General features: G+C 34.8%; 1 protein-coding gene across 3 annotated transcripts in view; it reads left to right on the top strand.

Annotated features, from left to right (window-relative positions):
• Positions 1 to 14,024, top strand: part of LOC5569932 — a 165,500-nt gene that overhangs the window by 96,221 nt on the left and 55,255 nt on the right. The gene's annotated exons all lie outside the window — the stretch shown is intronic.

Genomic DNA, 14,024 nt, shown 5'->3' with positions numbered 1-14,024 from the left:
TACAGATTCTTCCTGTAAACAAAATTTCAATTGTGTTGCGCCAGGGCGTCAACGCGGACTGATAAATGGCATTTCTACCGGTTTCCATTGCGTTTTTTGGCCAATCGTTCCATTTGCTCTGAAACAGAAGCATGCAGGAAAAAAATATGAACCTCTAAGGATTTTTTTGTAAACTATTCGAAGAGTTTGTGTAATAATGGTAAAACATTTTTTTCTTATTTTACGACTTTGAATTCATAAGTTTTTGCAAAGAGTCACAACTTTTTGAGTAAAGTTATATTAAAAATTATATTTTGACATAATAAATTATTAGATTATAAAATTCACACAGAACATGAAAGTGCGAATTTGAGTGACGCATGGTGTTTGAAATAAAATATTATACTATTCAGACGTGAGTAGTAGAAAAACGTAAAATTCTAGTAATTATTACATCTTTTGATCATAATTTTGTTACTTGAAGTCCTAGAACTCTGATGACTTCGGCAACTTGTTGTATTTTTTACGTTCTTTACTTCTCATAGGGTTCTCACGATTCCCGAAGTATTTCTACAGAATTCCATAGAATTTATCACAAAGTTTATAGAGAATTCTCACGTGATTCTTACAAGATTCCCAAAGTAATTCCCTTGGATTCTCTCAGCAATTCTAATTGTTTGCCACATAATTTGTTTACCATTTAACCATTTAATCATTTGCCGCAATCGTCACTAGAATACCAGCAGCCAAATTGGAATATTAGAATTCTCACTGGAATCCCAGCATCCATACTGGAATCCTTAAATCCACACTATAAATCAAGCATCTATACTGTAATATTAAGATCCACATTGGACTCCTAAGAAACTCATGATCCCAACCGGTATCCCAATATCCACATTGAAACAATAGGATCCATGCCGAAGTTAAAGGACACATACTAATTTCCGAGGATCTACACTTGAATCCGAGATTCAAACCGGAATCCTTGGATCCAGACTGGAATCAAAGAATTCCAGGCTTTGCAGAATTCGCTCTCATTTGAGTATGAAGCACGATCAAAGCAAGCAAAGAAAAACATCCCATTTGTTGCGGTCCACGATCGTCATTGTATCGTAAGGTGTAACAAGTCTGATAAATGGAAGCAGCGAGCGAGAGCCCCAAAGAGAGAGCGATGATAAACCCCATTTTACTCGCTTGTTTACCGTTGGGGATAGGTATTTTTCTTTACTGGCACGATTAACAATCCACGAACTTGCAATAGCAATAGTGTCCCCCAGGCTTGGAGCATTTATAGAGGGGTTTTATCATACACAACTATCCCCCCAATCTGATCAAAGTTGTAGCAGCATACGATAAACAGTCTCTCATAATGTGCAGCATGTTATGATAGTTACAGAGAGCGATACGTGAGCGATTCTCTCAATTTTCTCAGGATTCAATCCCTGAAGAATTCACATTGAAAGCCAAAGATCCTAAGATCGACACTGAAATCTCAAGATCCACACTAGAATCTAAAACCCTAACTGAAATCTCAGGTTCCAAACTGGAATTTCAAGATCCACACTGGCACACTACTATCCACACTACAGTCCCGTGATGCACAATGAAGTACAAACTGGAATCCCAATATCCACATTAGTAGCCTAGGAACCTCTATGCAGTAACATAATCCGCACTATAATCCTAGAATCCACACTGAAACCCTAGAATCCAGACAGGAACACTAGGATCCACATTGCAATTCCAGGATACACGCTGGATTCGCAGCATCCACACTGAAAACCCTAGGATCCACACTGGAATCTTAATATCCACATTGAAGTCCCAGCATCCACACTGGAGTCCCAGGATGCACAATGGATTCCTAAGATCCACAATGGAATCCCAGTATCCACACTGAAATTTAAGGACCCACCCAGATACTCAGGACCCATACTGTAATCTTACGATTTACTTTAGAATCCTTTGATCCACACTAGAATCCTTGGATTCACCTTGAGAACCAAGGATCCACTATCCAATCCCAGGATCTACACTAAAACCGCAAGATCGACACTGGTTTCCCAAGATCCACACAGGAATCTCAAGATCCACACTGAAATATCAGATTTTACATTGGAATCTAGATAATATCAGGTTCCACACTGGAATCCCATGATCCACACTGCAGTCCTACGATCTACACTACATTGTTTGGATCCACACTGATATAAAAAAAAACACTCAGGAAACCAATAATCGAATTCGAAGCATAGGATCCACATTGATATAACACAATCCACACTTGAATTTTAGGATCAATACTGAAACCCTAGGATCCAGACTGAAACACCAGGAGCCATATTGAAATCCCAGGATCCACACCAGCATCCAAATTGGAATCCCAGGATATAATAGACCACTGGGTGTTCGAGGCTTCTGATTCCAAAATGGATCATTGCACGTTAATGCGTTAAGATGAGAAATTGATAATAGCAGTTTACGCAACAAGTTGCAGAATGATGATTTTTACAGCATGAGTCATACATTTATCCAGCGAGGCTTGCCAAGTTGGATAATTACAACGAGTGCTTAAAAAATCAAGTCCTGCAATGAGTTGCGTACCGTAATCCGGGGTAACATTGATCATTTTTTTGAGTTTTTCTCAAATTTTTCATTTCACAATACAAATGTTACAAGTTTTATATTTTTAAAACAAGTACTGGCACCCACCGCTCCTAACTTTATACTTTATTTTGTTTTTCGAAAGATTTAAACATGTTTAAATAAATGTTTTAAGTGATTTTTTGATTCAGCTGATATGGGGTAACATTGATCACCCAAGTAAACAACGTTCGGTAATATTAGAAATGTCGTTACTTACTAAAATGGCCCCTGAAGCCGAATATGAAGATCAAACTCTTACAAGTCATTTACTTTTTGAGTTATTTCAAAATTAAAAACACCTTGAACCGCGGAATACGCCTAAAAGTAGGCAATTTCCCAAGGAAATTCTACATTCTTAATTGTAATTAGTTAATGTTGCCTAATTGAATAAATTTATATAAGATTTGACAACGGAATCGTTTTCGGCGATGTCATATTTAGTAACAACCGCATTTTTCTTGATCACATCGTCTGCAGAACTCATGTGAGACATGAATTTTTGGTAGTGTCAGTGAAAGTGCTAGAAATCATTGATTCAAAAAGTTGACAAATTTACGCATGGAGTAAACGCAATTTTGACAAAAACCTTAATTTTCATTAGCTTATGAATATAAGAAAGAGAGGCACTATTCATTGTTCGAAAATGTTTCATCAATAAATCTTTATTTGAACTTTTAACGAGATGAGTCATTCCGATCAATGTTACCCCGCTGATCAATGATACCCCGGATTACGGTACATCAATTTTTGCAATTTCGTAGAAGACCACTAAAGGGTATCATAAATCATATCAGGATGCATTCACTATTATTTTGACGTTTCTGAAAATTGTTGTGAAACGATTCATTATGCAACTGAAAACAGTTACGTAATGTAAAAGAATTCGGTAATGCTCATTAACCAACTGATTTCCGTTGCGTAATGACTATAACAACGCTCCGTAATTCAATGATGGAAAATAAGCATTTCGATGAGAAATTTCGATGAGAAATTGCAAAAATTGCACCATGCAGTGTCGTAACTTCGCTACAATTTTCAAAAATAACGAAATGATGGTGAACGAATTTCAATCAGATTTCTGTTACCCTCATCTGGCCTTTTGAGAAATCGTTATAAATGTTGTACGCAACTTGTTGCAGTGGAGTAGAAGTACAGGTTTTGGCTATATTGTCAGTCTTAGCCAAAATGGATATTTCACCATTTTGCATAGCAAATCAGCAAGAAACAGCTACATTCGTTTTCTCGACTGAATTGACTCAAAATTTTAATAGAAATAGTTATTTACCATTTTAATTTGCGCTCCAATACACCTAATCTGACCAAGATATTCCTATTTTGACCTCTCTCATCAGTAATCAATGTGATTGGTTAGTTTTTGATGAAGGAAAAAAAATGAAAATCAACTGGTTTTTTTAATTTTTAAAAGATGTTCAATTTATTTTAATTTTTAAAAGAGGTTTCAATTTTTTTAATATTTTAAAGATTTTCAAGTTAATGTATAATTGTGTCATGATAAATTAAAAAAAAAAACAAATAATGGAGATCAACTAAAATCAGACTTCTGCTAAAATGAAAGAAATTGAACTCTCTACGAACGTTTGAAACAGAGTTCCTTTCAAGGCACCTACAATAATCTATCCATGGTAAACTGACAAAACATATTTTAAAATACAAGAAAATTATATTATGGACTTCTTAAATTATTAAAGGAAGTTTGCTGGGAATCCTCCAGGCTATGGGATTTCTATTGTTTTAAAAATAGCTTTAAGAAACTTTTGCTCTTGTTCCTTGTAAAATTTGTACAGTTTTTTTTTTCGGATGTCTTTATTAATATCTGGACATATTTTAGAGGAATCATGATACCTCTTATAAGATGTTACCTTAATGACTCCATAAATTGTTCAAAGATTTCTACAAGAATTCGTTTTCTTCATATTGTCTCGAGAATCCCATTACATAAAGGTTCATGCAAAAATTATTATAGCAATTTCCTAAATTCGTTGATTTCCTAGGATTACAAGAATTCAACCAGAAGTACCTAAAATGTTATTTTTTAATTTCCTCCTGGTATCATAACAGAGTTTATCTAAAACATCCAGCAATAATTTATCCGTAAATAAGGGTTCTGGGTCATTTGGCCGAATGCCGTTCGGCCGAACGCCTTTGGCTGAAAATGAGAACAAGGGTGAATTAAAGTTAGTATAATAAATTTCGATGAACAGCTTATTCTAAAAGAAGGAAAAATCATCACTGATATAAAAAAATGATCTTCAGTGTCAGTTGAGAAACCAATTAGTCCTAGAAGAAATGCATCCTAAATTTAAGAAATTATTCTTTTGCCTGCTAGCGGTAATAGCTGTCAGTAGAGATTGTTCGCATTGCGTTTGTAGCTAGATTTTGATAGTAACTAAACAATTTACTTATTCGTCCTTCTGCAGGATGGGTATCCCGAGAAGGAAACAATAACTCGCAATAACTTATGCATACCATATTTTGGTATCATACCATAATTAGGTATTGTTCAGTTGTCAAAACCTCATTTTGGTATTGTAACGGTATTGGAAAACATGTTTAAAACAATTCAAAATACTTCATTTTGGTATTCAATAGGACTGCTGGACGTACTACTATTGAAAAAAATCACTTTTGTTTGAAAATCTATCATGTATTATTTAGGTATTACAATACCTGATCTACAAGAGAAGTTCATATATGAATCACTAAGAACTTTGGTAATCTGAAAGTAGTACTTTATTCTTGGATTAACTGTTGATGTTGATTCAAAAAGAATCCAAGCGAATATGACAGAACAATTCTATAACAAATATAAAAGCAATTTTAACGCTTTTTTTCAGAACTTTTGGAGAAATCCACATATCGAAATCTCTAAAGAAATTCCTCTGCAATGTAGTTATCCTTTTATTCTAGACATGCATGAAAATATCCCAGAAAAAATACGAGAAAATATTCCAAGAAACATGAAAAGACAAGATCTGGACGAAATTCTTGAAATAATTTTAAACACATTCCAGAAGTGCATATTTACAGTATTCCTCAAACAATCAATAGAGGACTTCTAAAAACAATTCCCGAAGGACTTCTAGAGCAAATATTCGAAGGAATCTGTTGAAAAATTGAATATATAATTAGTGAAACTCCAAGAAAACTATTGAGAGGAATCCAGGAAAACTACTTGAGAAATCTTTGGAATAGTTTACAAAGGAATCTTTGAAAGAAATGTTTGTGTTAAATACGTCATTTGTGTTTTTAAAGTAATTCATTTGATAGAATAGTGGTTCCCTATTTGGATATATGTGAAATTTTGATAACTTTCACATTTTAAATCTTTGTGAATGTTTTAACATCAAGATGTATCTTAAATCTAACTACTACAACACACAAAAGTTTTCAAAATTTGAAGACATTACAGTCAGCCCTGTCGTCCTGCTTAGTCACGCTTAGTTGACGACTAAGAAGCTATTCCCAGATTTTTTTTTAGAATTTTTCACCCGAAGACATAAAAAATAATGCGCGAAATCAACAACAATTTAACGCCCCATAAGATATCAATCGAAATTTCCAACCTGTACCTACCAACGCTCTGGAGTTATTTAAACCTGTTTGCATAGAATTTCATATATAACAAGGCCATATTACCGCCCTGTAGAAATTCAAATGAAATTTGCGAGCTGTATCAACGCCCTAGACTAATTTCACCAAATCTATTGGCCTGTAGAACATCGATTGAGAATTCCAGGCTTTATCAACGCACTAGAGTAATTTGACCTTATTCCACGTAGATCAAAATCGAAAACTCCAAGCAGTATCAACGCCCTGGAGTAATTTGCCCCAATATAGATCTGTAGCATCCTAACACCCTGTATGACATTAATTAAAATTTCAAGCTTTATCAACGCCTTGGAGTAACTTGACCTCACCTTATGTAGACCAAGTTCATCTTTACGCCCCACATCACTTGAATGTTCCAAGCATTATCAACGCCCTGGAGTAATTTGGACTCATGCCATGTAAATCAGTTGCATCTTAACGCTCTGAGGGACATCTTAACATTTGTATAAATGCCCTTGACTAATTTGACCTTGTCTTAAGTAAATCCCTGCCCTGCATTGATTGAAAACTACAATCTGTATCGACACCCTAGAGTAATTTGAACTTGTTTCATATAGATCAGCTACATAAACGCCCTGGATTAATTTGACTTCATCCCATGTAAATCAAGTGCATCTTGACGCCCTGTATGACGTCGATAGAAACTCCAAGCTCTATCAACGCCCTGGAGTAATTTAACCTAATCCCATATCGATCAAATGCATCTCAACGCCTGTAGCACATCAATTGAAAATTCAAGCTTTAACTGCGCCCTGGAGTAATGTGACCTAATTTTACGTAGACCAAATGCATCTTTACGCCCTGTAGGATATCAATCGAATATGCCAAGATTTAATAACGCCCTGGAGTAATTTGACCTTGTTCCATGTAAATAAGTTGCATTTTAACGGGGGGACAAATGTCAAGATGTATAAACGACCTCCACTAATTTGACCTTGTATTACGTAGATCAGGTGCACCTCAATGCCCTGTATTGATTGAAAATTCCAATTTGTATTGACGCCCTGCAGTAATTTGACCTTGTATCACGTAAATCTGAGATCAGGTGCATATTAATGCCCTGTAGGACATCAATTTAAAATTCCATGCTGAATCAACGCTCTGGAGTAATTTGACCTTATTCTATGTAGACCAGGTACATCTCAACGCCTTGTAGGACATCAATCAAAAATTCCAAGCTTAAGCAACGCCCTGTAGAAATTTGGCCTTATTTCAGGTAGTTCAGAAACATCTGAACGCTTTGTATAACATGAATCGAGCAAGCTATATCAACGGTCTGAAGTAGTTTGACTTTATTCCATATTAATCTTTGCGAGATCTGGAGCATATTTACGCCCTGTTGAAAATCAATTGAAATGTCTTAGCAGTATTAACGCCCTGGAGTTATTCGACTTTTTTTTATGAAGATCAGGTGCATCTCAACTCTCTGATGGATGTCATCGAAATTGTCAAGATATATCAATGCTCTGGATCATTTTTTCCTTTCTCACGTACATTAGGTACATCTTAAGGTTGTCTAGGACATCAATTTGAAATTCTAGCCTTTTCTACGCCCTGGAATAATTCAAGCTTATCTTATGTAGGTCAGGTGCATCTAAACGCCGTTTAGGACATCAATTGAATATTCCAAACTGAAACGCCCTTGAGTAATTTGACCTTATTCTATATGGATCAGGTGCAACTTAACGATCTGTGGGCATGAATCGAAAATTCCAAGCTTGTCCTATAGTAATCTGACCTTATTTCACATTAATCAGGTGCATCTTAATGCCCTGTGTGGCATCAATCGAAATTGTCAAGCTATATAGTAATTGATCTTGTTTCATGTAGACGCATATTAACTCTTTGAAGTTAAATTATTGCATGTTAAAATGTGCATGCATACTGAGCAATATCAACGCCCTGGAGTAATTTGACCTTATCCTATGAAGATCAGGTACATCTCAACGCCCTTAAAGACATTAATTCAAAATTCCAAGATCTATCAATATCCTGCAGTAATTTAACTTTAGTTCATATTAATGATTGATGAAATATCGGCAACGCAGTCTTTTCTGTTAAAAACGAGTTTTATTATTTAACCCGACGTTTCGACGCTGGTATGGCGTCTTCTTCAGGGGAAAAATGATACGTTCGTTTTGTGTCTAGGGTTATGGCTAACTTTAACTGTCAAGTGTAATAATTGTTGATACATGACTCAACTGAAATGAACTTTAGGATATTTCAAGCTATTTTTTGAAACAATTTGCGCGCTTTATCTGTAGAATTCTTAGTTGGACCTTCTCTTGCAAGAGAAAACCGTTGCAACAAATAACAGTGAAGGTCCAACTAAGAATTCTACAGATAAAGCGCGCAAATTGTTTCAAAAAATAGCTTGAAATATCCTAAAGTTCATTTCAGTTGAGTCATGTACCAACAATTATTACACTTGACAGTTAAAGTTAGCCATAACCCTAGACACAAAACGAACGTATCATTTTTCCCCTGAAGAAGACGCCATACCAGCGTCGAAACGTCGGGTTAAATAATAAAACTCGTTTTTAACAGAAAAGACTGCGTTGCCGATATTTCATCAATCATTGAAAATACAGTCGAACTCTCAGCAGAAAAGTTCATATTAATGAATTAAATTGTAATGCGCTGTAAAAATCAATCATTTTTTTTTTTTAATCTGTATCAACGCCCTAAACCTTGTTTCACGTAGGTAAGCTGCAACTTAACGCCCTCTAGGAAACCAATTAAATTTTGTTGGCTTTATGACCTTAACTAATGTATATCAAGTGAAGAGTAGTATTTGGTCCTTTAGTTGCGTCGTCTGCTCTAGCGGGAACGAGCGAAGCAATCAGAATCAATGTTGATCAGCTTATTGTGTATGCCGAGCAATTTATTTATTATATTGGTTAGTTCTTTCCGTTCTATATGTTGCTTATAATATCTATATTTTGTCTCATATAATTTGTGTATACCATTTATCAAACGATTGTACTACTTTTCTCGAATGTCGTTTTCGTGAATGAGAGTTCCCCGAATAACCGTTTTCCTCGAATGCCATTTTTCCGAATAATTTGTCTCTTCGAGAAGTGATGCAATTCATGAAGGTACAAAAGTAGTTCTCAGTGACAGTGTGCGTACCAGATGACTGGTCCGTTCACTACCCTGAAATGCGGGAAGTTGTGAAACGGGATATTCCGAGAACAGCCATTCAAGGGTCTGGCGCTCGAGAAAAAGACATTTGGGAAATTAATATTTAGGGAAAAGTAGCACAATCCCTTAATTAAATGGATATAACTATATAAAAGCTTTTGCCAACAGGGCTGTATGCGCTTGATCCCTAATATTCGGTATTGTTAAAGAAATTGTTAGTTAAATTATCTCGATAAAAGCACGTGATTATTAAGAAGCCCAAGACCACTCTCGAAGTTTGACTTATATGTTCTTAGGACAGTCAGTTCATACCCTTGTTTATTCTGGACTAATAATTTTCATGTGACAGTAATAAATTTCATAATCAAGAGTTGTGTTTAATCCTTGACGCTTGCTCCTGCGGGGGCCGGCGATGAGGGCAGGATCAAACATGTCGCGCATCGGTCGAGTAAAGTGAAAAAGTGCCGCGTTCGATTAGTTCTTTTTGATCTTTCGGCGTTGACACTTGCTCCTGGGCAGTGCGTCAAGAAAGCCCGATAAGTCGTCAGTTGTTTTCCCTCTCGGGTCGCGCGCCTATTTTCTCTGAGTGCTTTTATATAGCCGAGCAACAAGTGAAGCTGAAAGTGGATTGTTGCTGCTCTAGGATGACGGACCAATTGGTGAGCTCGTTTCATGCTACTATTTCTAATCTATAAAATATGCATGACTGCACCTTCAATTGTTACAAAGTTGAGACGTAAATATGAGTTTTCAACAAACTTTGAAAGTTTCGTCACTGTGAGTGTCGACATAAACTATGACTCATAAATTATTTATGTCTATTTTTTTTTCAAAACTCCTTTTTCTTTTAACCTTTATTTTTGTAATTAAAAAATACTATGAATGGTTCGACACTACAAGTGTAGACGTGCGAAAGATTCACTTTATTCAACAAACTTTGAAAGGTTCGTCACCTCAAGTGTCGGCATAATTTTTCTCTACATAGATATTGTTCATATCAAATGAAAATATTATATTTACATAGGGTCGGTGTTCCCTTAGTGGACAGTCCCCTATAGTCACACTAGTGGATTTTTACGGCCGTTTTGCTATATATCTTTCCAAAAAATTTTTTGACATGAAGGTCAGGAGCTATTTATCTAAGTACCATTAATTAACAGTTTGATTTTGTTCAAAAAATGATCGAAATAATTAGTTTTGCTTAACATTTGAGCTCCCTTGAGCCTATAGTAAACCTATTGTTCCTATAGTAGAACTACTGAGAGAAACTATTTTTTATTATACGAAAGAATTTATGAATTAAAAACTTTTCTACATCAAACAAATGCTTTTGATCCACACTTTGTAGAAAACATATAGAAATTTTGTAAAAATACGGTTTCGAGAAGTATTTTGCCAATGCCGTGATGCTAGTGCTACTATAGGAACAGAAATTAATAGTGCTACTATAGGCACATGTATTCCTATAGTGGTACACGCGATAATAAATACAAACATCTGAGTTTTCGTAGTTTTCATGTTTTTTCCACAAAACCAAGATAAAAAGCTATCAGATGATGTAAAAATAATGCCGCTAGCTTTATTTTTCGATTTTATACGAATTTTTGTTCTTAGCTATGCGGCTATTGGTACATTGACCCAATAAGCATGTTTATATCTCACAAATAATTATCTATCATGGTCTAATCGTTTATCAAAGTGAATCCTGTCCCCAACGATCCTCCCCATTAACAAACATCCCTCCCAGTAACCTTTGTGAAGATGCAGAGGCAAACACGGTCTCCAAATAGCAAAGGTTACACACTAACATTCCTTCCCCTAATCCCTCCTGACTGCAAGGACCGGTTGAGTAATAATCGTTGAAACGCGGTTACCATCGGCATATAGAATTGGAATTACAGTTTGCGTCGTATTTTGCTTGAATTTTATAAAACTAGAGGAGAAGCATTTTGGTTGACTCAAATTGCTTGATCCTAGCTTGACAGTTGGCAAAAAAGCTCAGTTTTTGAAAAATTCTATGTATTTCTTCACGTATTTTCTTCTCATATATTCCCTGAAACACGAAGCAATCTTAGGGCATGTCATGGAGGAAAGTTGTAGTCTAATTTAAAATAATTTTGGCGACCTTTTTTGAATTTGGCTCCATCTTGAATTTTATCAGAAAAACGTGATTCACCTTTAGCGCTTTGTTTTGAATTCTGAGATCAGCATCAAAAAGATAGAAAAAGCAGTACCTACAACAATATTTAACGAATGAACGATTTTCTTATTAAATGCAAACATCATATTTTGTACAATGCCATTTTGTTCTTAGTCAATTTATCAAACAAAAAGAAATGCAATATCAAGTAATAAAAAAATCATACAATTAAGTTGTATTGTCAAAATTATGCTTTTAACTTTGGAAGAGCTTTACACGGGCAGAATAGTACCAGAAACATAAATTGACGTTACTGGAAAACTTTTGCATCAATTTGCTTTAATTTTTCACAATTTTGTTTAAAAAGCGAAATGCAATAACAAAATATTGTTTTAAAAGTGAAATGCTGAACATGAGAAAAGTTTTGAAGTTTGAGGGAGACACAAAAACCTTTCTAAATAAACGGTTCTTTGTGGTTTTTAGATTGTCACTATATGATTCGTTTTACACTGAGTGATAGGTTCTACAAGACTGAGTTTATTTCATGGATTGAGATTTCTATTTAAAGGGCACATCGTAATAGTATTAGGTGTATGACTCTAGGAAATAGTCACAGTAGGCATTGTTAAGGTTGATTCAATGAATACAAGGACAAAATAACATTCATTTTTTACATCAGCAATTTTTTCAACTAAATAATGTTTAAGCCCATCATCTCTTGATACTTGATCTCTTTGTGCAATATATTAATAGAAATGGAACCCAAAACAAATACGTGCAAATGCATATTGGTTTTCATTTGTAAGGAATGTAACTTAAAATATTTGTGATATTTGTAATTTTTATATATTAAAATGTTACTAAGGGTTTTCGAATTTTCCGTTTATGCTCTATATACACTGAAAGTCGAAATCCCATATCAACGTAACCTCCATCACAGTTGATTCCTAAACATTAAAATATTTGTGATATTTCTTATGAGACGACATCATTAGTGCCTGGGAGTAGAAGCACCCTCTGGGGTATAGCAACGCCCTCCTCAAAAAGGGACGACTAAGAAGCTCAAATTTTACGACGACAGGGCTGATTACAGTAATCATATATGGCGAAATAGGCAACCACTATGTCCATAACTGGTACACCTACCCTATCTCGAGACAATTTGGGCAAAAAATTCTGACGGTTTCCTTAGTGCATAGCCTCTCAAACTTTTTAAATGTGCGACCCATCTAGGCAACCTGCTTATTTTTGGCGACCAACCATTGAAAAATTGTTCAATAATACTTTTTATGAAAATTATTCAAAAATACTTGTCATAATAACTTTTATAAGTCATGGTTAAAGCTTATTATTTAGCTAATGTGTTAAATCGCTTTCCATTATTTGGAAATAGTTTATCCTCTTCTGTAAAAGCAAATGTTAGATAGATGTACAGTTAACTCTCCCTCACTCGATAATCCGTATCTCGATATCGAGTTAGAGAACCATTGTAAAAGTTGGGTTTCATGGCTAACTCGATGGTCCCTCCCGACTAAAGGTACATAACAAAATTATATCAGTACATGTTATTATGTTATAAGGTTTTTTCGAACATAGGTTGTTATAAACTTGATGCAGGATGTTGTTAAAATAACTAAAATTATAACAAAAAGTGTATGAATAGTAACATAAACATAACAAAATGTGTTTTAATTATATCAAAAACATATCAAACCAAGTTATAATGTTTGATACAAAGTATCAAAATTATGATACTGTTCGATATACGATAATATTGTATATTATTGAAATGCACAAATATTTATTAAATTTTGTTATAAAGTTGTAAAAATTGAACAAAAAAATATCTTAAAAGGAAATTAAACACAATATGTTATATTTTTGTTTTAATATGTTCTGTGGATAACGGTGGTAAGGGAGAGTTAACTGTACTTCATTGTGAAAGGGGTAGATTTGATCATCTAACATTATTTTTAACTATTTGACACAGAAGAAAGTGCGGAATTTAACTTCAAGAATAAAGAGATCAACAAAGGATTTTTCACTATTTGTGAAAATCTCACAATGAAATAATGAATTTCAACATTAAACCAAAGTTCAAACAAAAAGTAAGAAGTAAGAAATTCAATATCTGAAGAGTTTTAAAGATTCTTAGAGCTGCGATCGCAGTTCTTTAACTCAGATTAGTTTAAATGGTAGTGGTAAATGGCAATAATTAAAGAAGGATGGATGTCTTTCAACGTTTCTTGCAAAAAGGCACAGAGGTTGTTTATAATGATCGGTTAGCGCAAATTCGCAAATGAACAATTAAGGTCACTCTACCTCACCCCCTTCACCTGACGGAAATCCAGGTTACGCCTATGGTAAAAATCATGATTTTGCAAATTATTGCGTTATCTACTATTTCCACACATTGAAATAGGCGGTCTTTTAAGGTGCAGGTGCGTTGTTGAGGTGCCTCAAGTAGATTTGGGGTTGCTGA

Source organism: Aedes aegypti, chromosome 1, assembly GCF_002204515.2.
Source record: "Aedes aegypti strain LVP_AGWG chromosome 1, AaegL5.0 Primary Assembly, whole genome shotgun sequence".
NCBI lineage: Eukaryota > Metazoa > Arthropoda > Insecta > Diptera > Culicidae > Aedes > Aedes aegypti.
Note: the sequence above shows the minus strand (reverse complement) of the source record. Positions and strands in the feature narration are given on the sequence as shown.